This window comes from Lemur catta, chromosome 5, assembly GCF_020740605.2.
Source record: "Lemur catta isolate mLemCat1 chromosome 5, mLemCat1.pri, whole genome shotgun sequence".
Lineage (NCBI taxonomy): Eukaryota > Metazoa > Chordata > Mammalia > Primates > Lemuridae > Lemur > Lemur catta.
In genome coordinates, this window is record NC_059132.1 from 62,488,416 (window position 1) to 62,501,310 (window position 12,895).

Consider the following 12,895-nt stretch of genomic DNA (forward strand, 5'->3'; position numbering starts at 1 on the left):
CCACTCTGGCCTCCCAAAGTGCTGGATTATAGGCATGAGCCACCATGCCTAGCCAAATTCATTCTTTTTTAATAGTTTCCACTCTACTTAGGAGATTTCCTACCTGCTCACCACCCCTCATATTTCCCTGTAATTCTTAGGATACATTTTCCTTTAATTCTTCAAACATTTTAATAATAGCTGCTCTGAAGTCTTTTTATGCTAAATTTAACATCTGGATCCACTTCCATTCAGTTTCTGTTGATTGTCTTTTTGCCTATGTATAGGTCACACTTTTATGATTTTTTTGGATGTCTAGTAAATTTTGCTTGAAAACTGGACATTGTAGATAACCTATAGTGGCTTTAGAATCTATTGTGTTCTGAAGATTATTAATCATTTGTTCTATTAGGCAGTTGGAAGTTAATCTACCTGAAATCAAATTGCAAACTTTGTCTTCCGTACTATTATTCACCTGCTGGTATCTTTTCTCTATTTTCATAGCCAGCTGCTGTGTTTTTAAAACTCTGGCACTTTGGGGAGTTTTCCTCTTTTCCTGAATAATTTGTTAGTCAACCAAATATTTGGACAGAGAATATACTCAGATTCTATGGGCTCTCTGTGATTTCCTTGCTTCTAGGGATTCCTCCCTAATTTTCAACTTCTTTGCCAACCTTGGACTCTGTTCTGTTATACCTCAAGCCTGTATAACAGAACAGTTACCTTTCTGCTACCTGAGCAGTATATTATTGGGGAATGCACTCAGTTGAAAAGCAGGAAACTCACAGATCTTGCTGTGTGTAACTCTATTTTTTGAGAGTAAAATTGTCTCTTATCTCTGCCTGCTTTCTCACTATACTCCTTAGGTCTCCCCCAGGCATGCTTAGTATAGCTGGTAAAATTGATCCAGTGAAGTTTCAATTTGAAATATTGTATTTTATTTATTTATTTATTTTGAGACAGAGTACTCACTCTGTTGCCCAGGCTAAAGTGCCATGGTGTCAGCCTAGCTCACAGCAACCTCAAACTCCTGGGCTCAAGCGATCCTCCTGCCTCAGCCTCTTGAGTAGCTGGGACTACAGGCTCGTGCCACCATGCCCAGCTAATCTTTTCTATTTCTTAGTTGCCCAGGTAATTCTTTCTATTTTTAGTAGAGACAATGTCTTGCTCTTGCTCAGGCTGGTCTCAAACTCCTGACCTCAAGCAATCCTCCTACCTCAGCCTCCCAGAGTGCTAGGATTACAGGCATGAGCCATCACACCCAGCCCAGATATTGTATTTTTCTGTTCTAGGAAGTCCACTTAATTCTTTTCTGATCAATTCCAATTTTCTTTTAACATTCACTTTTTTATTCTTTTGTATCCATTTCATCCATTTTAACATATTAATCATGATTATTTTATTTTATTTATTTATTTTGAGACAGAGTCTTGCTCTGTTGCCTGGGCTAGAGTGCTATGCCGTCAGCCTAGCTCACAGCAACCTCAAACTCCTGGGCTCAAGCGATCCTCCTGCCTCAGCCTCCAGAGTAGCTGGGACTATAGGCACATGCTACAGGATAATTTTTTTCTATTTTTAGTTGCTTGGCCAATTTTTTTTTTCTATTTTTAGTAGAGATGGGGTCTCACTCTTGCCCAGGCTGGTCTCAAACTCCTGAGCTCAAGTGATCCTCCTGCCGTGGCCTCGCAGTGCTAGGATTACAGGCGTGAGTCACTTCACCCCACCCAATCATGATTATTTTAAAATCACTGCCTACTAACTCCAACCTCTGAAACATTCTTGGATATACATCTATTGTTTGTTTTTCTCTTGAGTTTTAAGTCACATTTTCCTGCATTTTCACATATTTTGTAATTTTGATTGTATTCTGGATGTTGTGTGTAAAAGAATCATAGAGGCTTCAGATGACATGTTCTTCCACAGTGAGTTTCCTTTTTCTTCTGTAGATAGGGTGAGAGATCGATTACCTCAATCCAACCAGGGATTTAGCTGGGTTGAGACCACACTGTAATTTCAGTAAGATAGGTCTGTTCTGGTTCATCCCTGATTTTTGGGCATAGTCCTTCAAAGCTTTTGATCGAGAGCCTGGAAGTCTTTGTCTCCTTAGTCCAGAAAGAGTACAGTATCAGTACATTCAGCTCTGCTCTCTGTAGATTCTAAGCTTACCTATTTAGCCTCATTTCCTTAAAGCTTCAAAAATGGCAGATGTACTGAGGAGTCCAGCTACATATTTGAAGCAGGCTCCTTCTCTCTAGCAAGAGTTTGTCTCCTAAGCAATGCAGAATTACATTAATAGGATATTTCATTCTCCTTTTTTAAACCCAGCCTCTCACCTCCTTTCTTACAACCCCAGAACCCGACTAATGTTTCATGGTGAAGCCAGTCACATTTGCAGCTCCTCAAATTTCCAATCTGTCTTGCCAGCCTTGCACAAAGCTTCACTGGTTTCTCTTTCCTCCTGCAGAGTCCCACAGTATAGCTAATAAGTCTGATCCTCCTTCGGTTCCTAGATTCAGCAAATACCTTAATGAAGAAAATAGCAGGTGATTATCAGCTTACTCTACAAGGACTCCCCTCCCCTCTGGAATTCCAATTCATCTAGTCTGTGTTGTTCTCACAGCTCTCTGGTTTCTGGAAAATGTGATTTTTATAATTTACCCAGTTTGCTTGTTGCACAGGAGTATTATGCTACCATGACCTGTTTTATCTTACTTGAAAGTGCAAAGCCACTTGTGGGTAACATCTTAATAAAACTGGTATTTAGTGCAGTGACACAAGAACTGGTCTTGATATTAGACCGTACTAGCTAACCGATCTTGGAGAATTTACTTAGTATCTCTTAGGGACAATAGTGGCTATTTCTTTGGATTCTTATATGGGTCAAGTGAAATAATATTCATATAAAGCACTTTCAAGGTGTGAAGTGCTTTAAATAAAAAGCAAACTTTTTATTTATTCATTCATTCAAAGACACTTATTGAACATTTATTATATGCTAGACATTTTGCTAGGAGGTGGGTGGGAGAAATGAATGAATGAGACTGGAAGATAGTCTCACAAGAAGCTCACAATTCTAGTGGGCAAGAAGAATATGTAATTAAATAGCACCATTATATTTGTACAATTGTATGTATAAGGTAAAATGGCAGTGTAGAAAAAGGAGTAATTCATTATACTCTGAAAGGCTAGAGATGTTATGGAACATTTCCCAGAAAAAGTGAGAGCTTTAGCCAAATCTCAGAGACTTACAAGTGAATATTAACCTATTGTTGCAGCTGCTACCTGTTGTCCACTTGAATCCATTCTCCATTTGTTCCACAGGGGAGAGACCTAGTTGGAGATACAATTATGCAACTAGAGAATATAATCTCCCTTGCCTGTAGGTATGATGTGGCTATATCTAAATTCTCACTTAGGTGAAAATAAATTAAGTTTGTGATGTGTGGGCCTTGGTCTTAAAACTTTATATATCTTCCATACTTCTTTGCTCTCTCTCTTTCTAAGAGCTAGAGTACAGACATTCCTATACTCAACTTAGCCATGCAGACAAAGACAGCAACATAGGTGATAGCTGAGCAACAGGATGAAAGAAATTCCAGTCCCTGAAAGATCTTGTGCAACACAACCATCCCACTAACTTGGACTGCTCACCTCAAACCTGTTACATGAGAGAAAAATAAGTTATGTTTTATTAAGTCACTCTATTTTGGTCACTTTTTGTTATAGAATCTTAGCTGTATCATACCTAATTGCCCTAAATAAATATTTCAAAAAAATCAATAAGAAAAAGATGAACAACTCAAATAGAAAATGGGCAAAGGCCATGAATGGTCAATTTATGAAGGAAGAAATATAGACAGCCAATAAACATATGGAAACACATATTCAAATTTGCTAGTAATTAAAGAAGTGTAAATGAAAGTGAGAATAATCCTGGCTGACTGAGCAGTCATGTTTGAATGACTGTATTTGTGGTCCTAGGACCTAAGTAAAGAAAGACACTTTAAGGGACTGAGCCCAACCCAAGGATCAAAAAAAGAAAGTTTGTCATTTACTCCAAATCTTTGTTAGTGGGAAAAAAAAATCCCTAGAAGTTGTGGCTGTGACCCGGCAAATGAAGAAAATTATGTGACTTGTATAGGCCCCCACCTAAAAAATTATTCCATGACAGTTGAACATATTTGTTTAACTGCAGTGGTTCTGGTTCACCAGAGACAGAGAACCCATAATAAAAATATAGTGGGTGTTTTTCTGAGGCTTCTCATAACCACGAAGCAACAACACAAGTTCTGTTCAACAGCAATTTAACTATGAGTGTGGCTTCAACTTCTAGAGGAAGAGAAACATAAGTGAATTTTGTAGCCCTACTGGGGTTGTGTTAGATTGTTTTCTTACGTTCACCAATAGTTTACAGAAAGAAAAATAATAAATCTCATTTTGCTGCTGTGTTGAGTTGTTGCCTTTTATAAAGTCATTACTCAAAAGTAAATGAAGGCCGGGCGCGGTGGCTCACACCTGTAATCCTAGCACTCTGGGAGGCCGAGGCAGGTGGATCGCTCGAGGTCAGGAGTTCAAGACCAGCCTGAGCGAGACCTCTTCTCTACTAAAAATAGAAAGAAATTATCTGGCCAACTAAAAAATATATATAGAAAAAATTAGCCGGGAATGGTGGCGCATGCCTGTCGTCCCAGCTACTCGGGAGGCTGAGGCAGGAGGATCGCTTAAGCCCAGGAGTTTGAGGTTCCTGTGAGATAGGCTGACGCCATGGCACTCACTCCTTAAGCCCAGGAGTTTGAGGTTGCTGTGAGCTAGGCTGACGCCATGGCACTCACTCTAGCCCGGGCAACAAAGCGAGACTCTGTCTCAAAAAAAAAAAAAAAAAGTAAATGAATAATATATAATAAATTGGTTTAAACTAACTTTAAATTGTCATTTCAAAAAATGCCAAACCAAGTATGATGAAAATGTTAAGATTTTAAAACAAGATGAGAAGACCATCTTGTTTTGGTTCCAGAACATACTAGTAATATAGCTAAGTATGTAGATGCATATTTATTGCAGTTTCGTTGAGAGGCTTTATTGAAGAATGTTTGATAATCTAAAATATCTCTAAACATAAGGTTTCCAAAAATATATCTATTCTGAAAACTATGAACTTGGAAGAAGTCAAAACCTTTTTATTTTAAAGCCACATAATAAAACTACCAAAGAAACAACAATCTACTTCACAGCAAAATTGAAAAATAATCTGAAAGAAACATTTTCGGCCAAGTGCAGTGGCTATAATCACGTCTGTAATCCCAGCACTCTGGGAGGCTGAGGTGGGAGGATCGCTCAAGGTCACGAGTTTGAGACCAGCCTGAGCAAGAGCGAGACCCCCCCCGCACCCCCCGGTCTCTACTAAAAATAGAAAGAACTTAGCTGGACAACTAAAAATATATATATAGAAAAAATTAGCTGGGCATGGTGGCACATGCCTGTAGTCCCAGCTACTGGGGAGGCTGAGTTAGAAGGATTGCTTGAGCCCAGGAGTTTGAGGTTGCTGTGAGCTAGGCTGACGCCACAGCACTCTAGCCAGGGCAACAGAGCCAGACTCTGTTTCAAAAAAAAAAAAAAAGTGAACTGTAAAAAATTCCTTCGCTGAAATTTCTTTTTCTTTTCTTATCAATAATTGTACCTCAGATAAACCTCATTGGCTACGATACTGCCACTGCACAAAGCTTGAAATTTCTAATGTTGTTTAAGAATACTTTTGTTAAAGTAGTCCTTCATAATGCACAAGAATATAATTTATACTTCGATGAAGAAAAGTGAAAGCATTAGTTACCAGAAAGAACAGCAAATGCCATTAAAGACTGTTTTATAAGAAAACATTTAAATGTGTGTAAATATTTTATGTTGAAAAGTATTTAAAATATTTTTAATAACAAATAATCAACATTAATATTTTGTCCATACTGAGATAATATGTAAGAAAAATATCACTATTACTAATAAGCCAATATATTATGATATCAATAACTATGAAAAAATAAATCCATTATGCTTCTGACATGATAAAATACATCTATGAAATTTGGGGGGTTTGCATTCATATAGAATGTTTTTGTTGACACTGACTTCACACAGTTTATGAAACTCAAGAATATTTTTGGTATCCCTGATTTTTGCCAGAATCAACATGACATGAACACATGGATGTGTATATTCAAGAAAAGAGGTGAATATCATTTTGCAGATGCTGAACTCAAAATGTTTATAGAATTAGCGAATTTACAGTCACTTTCTTACTACATGCAGATTTCTAATATCTCTAGTTCTATGTCATTTAAATTTCTTTTGTTTGAATAAATTCACCATTTCTAGCTATTGCTTTTTAAAAAATTATTTTGTGGAAGTACGTTTATCTAAACTGGAAAATCTGCACAGTATATTAAAGGGAAATAGTAGGCTATGAGCTTGTTTTGTGAAAATATGATGTAAACATAGAAAAAAGTCTAGAGCAGATGCCTAAAGTTTAAGAGGTGCCACTTCTTCTGCCCAAGTCCACCTTCTGGTGCTTATCCTTGGGTGACCACAGATTCCTCACTATGTAAAGCTTCACAAATTATTGTTGGACAAGCTGTCTTGGCCTTCTACTGAGGAAAAGCTGCCACCACTTCCTAATAATGTCCCATCAATACATTTTTAAAAACCACCCAGATTCCTTTGAAAATGTGGCCAGGCCAGAGTGTTGTCACTTGTGTCTAAATGCACTATCATTTTGCTATCAGCCAGGATGAGTTGACAGCAGTAGATGACAAACAACAACAATAAAAAGAGGATCTAAGTGGCAAAAGCTGCAGAAGCCAGATAGAGTCGGGCAAGAGAAAGATATAGCTTTAATAAGTAAATTAACCATTTAAAGTAGTCTGTCAATCAAGTTTTTTAAATAAATGAAGCTATGGAGCCCAACTTCCTTTCTTCACATACTTTTTCACTTAGTGCCAATGCTGTACATCTGCATTTCAGTAATATATATATTTTTGATTAACAGAAAAATTTTAAGTTAAAATAAAATCATTCCCATTTCTTCCTGACCTTATTCTTTATTGTTTCCCTCAAGTTCCCATTAGACAAAATCAAATATAATTACAAAACTTCAACATATTTATCAAGTTACTTTAGTTATTGGTTGGTAGCCTCAAAGAACTTTAGAACACCAATATAGGAAACCCAGATAACCTAAAAGATAGGGCTGGTTTATTTATCCCAAGAGTCCCAAATGCTCAAGGTGGCGCCCTTGACCAATTGGTCTTTCCTCTAATCACATTTGACCTACGTCTTCCCAGATGCTTTCATTCGATAGGATGGTGTGGAGGAGAGAACACAAGCTCTGGAATCAGGCTGTTCTGGATTTGCATCCTGGTACTCCGAGTTATTGGTTAAAAGAGCTTGATAAGAATTGTCTGATTCCTCTTAGCCTTAGTTTCCACATTGTGAAAATTGAGATAAAACTTTTTTCATACTCTTCTTAGGAAAATTTCAAAAGTAAACACATATAAAGTGCTTAATAGAGGGTAGGCATTTCACAAATGTTTGCATGCACCCCACACCTGATTAACATTAATATCACTCCCAGTCCACTTCTGCCTTTAGCATATTACCATCAGGATGGTGGTTCTCTCTGGATATTACACTACATTTTTTAGGAGACTACATGCTCACTGAAAGTGGGGACAATGCCCAATCTTTTATAAAGATCATGGAGGCCCCAGCTCCAGTAATGGATAATAACTGATGTGTATAGATAAACCAAACTGTCAACCAGATGTAATTTGGACATGTGGCTAGGCCAGTGCTTGTCAATATCAATTGGTTATTAATACACTCTGTTCAGAAAACCTGACAATGGCTGTCATTTTTTTTAGTTCTAGCAAGGTATTTTCTAATATCCAATCAAAACAGATTTTCAAACCATTCAAATCAATACATGCTTGGCAACAACATTTGAAAACATGCACTCTACTAAGACAGCAAATCAGTATTTTAAGGAGGTTATTGATTTTTTTATGTGTAAACACGAGTCCAGGCTATCCTACAGGGCCATGCTGCTGGGCCCATTCATAGGTGAAACCACAGCATAAAAAAAATAAAATAAAATAAAAAGTTTGATTCTCTCTTGAATGGGGTCCAAGACAAATAGGCCTTAGAGCAAATTGCCCCCTGAGTCTCATAGTTCAGAAGCTACCTCCAAGATAGCAAAATAACATGTTGCATCTGGAAGACTATCTGTCGACTGAAAATGTTCACTGATCTATAATATAAAGCAGTGTGTGCCTCTAGGGAAAAGATCATGCCATATTCATCTCACTACCTTTGTAGATCAGAGCATATAGTACTATAAATTCAGTAAGTGCTAAATAACTGGGTTGAATTGAACCTATTGATCAGTGCCTATATGTTTGAGGGCAGAAAGAATTAATGGACTGAAGAAATACTTTACTTTTCATATTTTAATTTAAAGAGTAATTCTTACAATCTTATTGCAATTGAGAGTCAGTCATGAGCACCAACTGATTTTTCAAGACTGAGGTACTTTCTGTCGGTTATAAAGCTTGCTAATTAGGTGTGGAGGTTTGGATGTGCTTGCAAATAATCAAATTCCTTCTAAATATTCTTGTTTGTAAATATCTGTTCTCCAAATTCTGTCTTCTTCAGTTTTAAGCAGTTTAAAATATAAACAGGGCTTAAATCAAGCTACAAAAATGTGAAGTCTAAGCTGACATTTGGAAAAGACAGGCTTCTCCACTTATACATCAAAATAATGGGATGGGATGGGCACGGTGGCTCACACCTATAATCCTAGCACTCTGTGAGGCCAAGGTGGGAAGATTGCTCGAGGTCAGGAGTTCAAGACCAGCCTGAGCAAGACTGAGACCCTGTCTCTACTAAAAATAGAAAAAAATTAGCTGGCATGGTGGTGCATGCCTGTAGTCTCAGCTACCTGGGAGGCTGAGGCAGGAGGATCACCTGAGCCCAGGAATTTGAGGTTGCTGAGAGCTAGGCTGACACCATGGCACTGTAGCCCAGGCGACAGAGCAAGACTCTGTCTTAAAATAAATAAATAAACTAAAAATAATGTGATGACTGAACATCATTCCAAGTGGGACTCATCCCCCGTTGCAGAGATTGCTTTAAATAGTTAAACATCCCATTTCAGTGAACTGGTGAAGTGGTAAATTAGATACATTGCTAATTATCGTGTTGTCCTGTAGTTGTAAACAAAAGGCAAGAGTGAGGGACCAGTTACTTCTTATTGAAATAGCAAAACTGTAAAAAGCTATGATATTCAGTGCCAAGGGAGCCTCAGTGAAACTGGTGCTCTCAGGCACTGCTGACTGCAACATAAACTGAAAGCTTTCTAGAATGCAATTTAGGAAGCCACAAAGAAAGTTCGTAGCATCCAATCCAACTTTTGGGATTTTATCCCGAGAAACTTGTCCAAACGTGAACAAAAGCTATCTGCCTGAATACGTCCATTACGGCACAATTTATACTGGTAGAAAAGGCGAAGCAAAAAAAAAAAAAAAAGCAGTGTTTAAAGAATTTTTAATTTCAAGAACAAGTAAAAAATTGGCTGGGCACAGTGGCTCACATCTGTAATCCTAGCACTCTGGGAGGCCAAGGCAGCAGGATTGCTTGAGACCAGAAATTCGAGACCGGCCTAGGCAAGAGTGAGACCTCGCTACCCCGCCCAGTCTCTACTAAAGGTGGCATGGGCCTGTAGTCCCAGCTTCTTGGGAGGCTGAAGCAGGAGGATCGCTTGATCCCAGGAGTTTGAGGTTGCAGTGAACTATGATGACACCACTGCACTCTAGCCTGGGCAACAGAGCAAGACTCTGCCTCAAAATAAAAAAAGAAAAAAAAAGAACAAGTAAAAAAGTCAACTGAAATATAAAAAATGCTTAGAAAATGTCAAAGTAAAAAACAAATGAAATTTGTAAAATATAAAGCTGTACATTGTGTATTAGGAACAACTATGTAATCAATGCACACAATTCAAAAAGAGTAGCCAAAGATATATCAAAAATGGTAACAGTTGCTTTGTTAGAATTATAGCAGTATAGGAGCAGAGGCAATATAAAAGCATTTTTATGCCCCAAATATTCCATACTATGGTTATATTTAATAAGTTTAAAATACTAAGACCTTCAGGGAAGGAAATTAAGTATGTTTCCTCTCTCTTTTTCCAGTGAGCAAGGAACTTAACTGTCAGTGAAGTCTTCCTTAAGTGCAACTTGCATTTCCCATGCTGTGGCTTAGATATATTTTATCTTGCTCTGTTGTAAAGATAAAATTTCCATCCTCTGTATTTGTTATTTTGGCTAAGGGCAGTATATTTCTGTGTTAGAGTTTCTTCAGTTCTTTCTATTGCCTTGAGGTTGCATGCAGGTATGTTTGGAACACGAGGTTTAAACTATAAATATACATATTTAACTTAATAAAGAACTTTTTTTTTAAAAGTGTGTTTGACCATTGGTTGGTTAATGTGACAATCTAATGGATAGTGTACGTATAATTCTAAAATTCTATGGTAGTTTCTAGATTCCATTTGGGGGCTTATCCTTTTAAGTAAGAAATCACGTAAAAGCTTTACTTAAGATTAAACCAGGTTGGTCCCAGTGCAGTGGTGTTTACAACTAATCGATCACAACAAGTTACAGATTCCTTTGTTCCTTCTCCACTGCCACTGCTTCACTTGACCAGAAAATAAAAAAAAGAAAAAAAAAAAAAAAGATTAAACCAGAGACATGCCCTTTCTTTTACTCGAGAGCTCCTCTGAGCTTCAAGCTAAGTAAACTGGTATTATTCAGCTTTTGTCCCATGATAAGAAAACCAAACTTTTATGGTTGTACACTGAAACTTCTCCAGATTCCTTCTTTTCTTTTGAGTTGTGGGAACCTGAGCTATATTTATTCAAAAATAAAATATCCAAGATCTTCTTTTGGGACTCATTGTGATGGTGGTGTTTGCCGTTGTTGCCTTTGGATATCTCTTTAGTTTTGCAAACAAACTTACCTACTAATGGTGGTTGAAGATGATTGCCTCAACAGTAACAGGTACACTAACATTATAGCTAAGAATCTAGGTTCAAGTATTAACTGTTTCATTTACTAGATGTGGCCCTTTGTTGAACAAAATAAATCAAAACTAGAGGCTAGGCATGGTGCCTCGTGCCTGGAGTCCCAGCCAGTCCAGAGGCTGAGGTGAGAGGATCCCTTGAGCCCAGGAGTTCCAGGTTGCAGTGAGCTATCATCTGGCCACTGCATTCTAGTCTGGGTGACAGAGCAAGAGCCTGTCTCAAAATAAATAAATAAATAAAAATTAAAAATAAAACAACACAAAAAACTTTCATTTCCTATTACTTGTCAGTAAAAGTGAGTAAGAATATCTAATAAGCATAATTTTTTTAAACATATGGTTTTTTAAAAATAAATTCTGAAGCGCTCTAAGATGTAAAATATATATGTAGTTATATGTTACTGTGTGGGAATCCAAGACATCAGCACTAAGGTGATGGTTATGTGATTGACACTGAAATATGCTTGTTCAGCCCCCCTGTGAAGCCAGCCACAGGTCTCAAACATCTCAACAATTACTGACTATGAGTCCATGGGGGGCATGTAAGCTGTAGACTCCTTATCACATTTCTGTCTTGAAAAGTATTTTTAAAATTACAAGAACTCTTAGCCCAGATAATCTCTGCTGTCACACACTGAATAGATATCAGATGTGTTGACATATTGATCCACTCAGCCCACAGGGCAGCCAAGCAGGGCCTGGGAATGTGCTGGAGCCCCTGGGAAGACCCTCTCCAGCTGAGAGCTGCCTTATCTCTTTATGCCAGTGTGCTGAACAGATATAATCATTATCCGTGTGTGCACATAACAGACCTTTGTGTCACTGTAGATCATTTATACATTCAAGTAATATAAAATACTTCTTTGACTTGCCTTGACTTTTCACACTAGATCTCATTCTCTCTCTTCATATTTTATTGCTTTAAATTATGGATGCTTTTCCCACAGACAGTGCTGCCTTCTCAAATGTGGGATGTCCAGGGACTGGAGCATCTGTTAATGAGCAGCAAGGCTCCTGGCAAAGTCTGTATCTGCTTGGAGGCATTGTTAAAACGACCTTAGAACCATGACCCAGAGCTAGACAAGACAACAGGGAAATGCAGAATCAAACCAGACCTCAGTTCCAAGACATGAAAAGAATTTCAGGATAAAATTAACCCTTAAAGAAATTATTTTAATCTAATCAAATAATGCTCTAGATTGAGTTGCCAAACTAACCCAGCCTTGATACTTATGTAATGTGTCCCTGGTTCTCAGTGGACTTGGGCTGTGAGTTCACCCCATGTGCAGGGCACGGGTTTGGACATTTCCACCTGCTTCTCGTCCTCAAGAGGGAAATTGCCCTGGATGTCTCGACTCAAGCTCTTTACCAAAATCTCTGATGTGACATTGAGAAGACTGAATTGTTTTCTTCTTAGAATTGAATTAACCCTGAAAAGACCTAGAATTTAGTGGAGGAATGGTTTTAAAAAAATATTAGGTCTAATATTTTAGGTTTATATTTGTGGATAAACTATGACTAATGTGGTATTTTAAATAACATGTTTAAAATTTTTTGAATATATTAATTACAGTATTGAATAGATTTGCCTAATGGTTTCAAGTTTAAAATGTGAAACATCATCATTGATCTGGACTTATTTTAGGTTGAAAGGTTCAAGACAATTTTACATAATTTGTAATAACTCACCAAAAATATGTTTACTTATTAAGTTTATTATGCTTATTTAAATCCTTAGGAATGGCTGGCCATGGTGGCTTATGACTGTAATCCTAGCACTTGGGGAGGCCGA

The 12,895-nt window shown here is 37.6% G+C and overlaps 1 non-coding gene across 1 annotated transcript; it reads right to left on the bottom strand.

The window, feature by feature from the left end:
• Positions 1 to 5,563: 5,563 nt before the first annotated feature.
• LOC123638960 lies at positions 5,564 to 5,701 on the bottom strand. Its single transcript, XR_006735532.1, has one exon. It is a non-coding gene; the product is annotated as a U4 spliceosomal RNA (small nuclear RNA).
• Between the last annotated feature and the right edge of the window lie 7,194 nt (positions 5,702 to 12,895).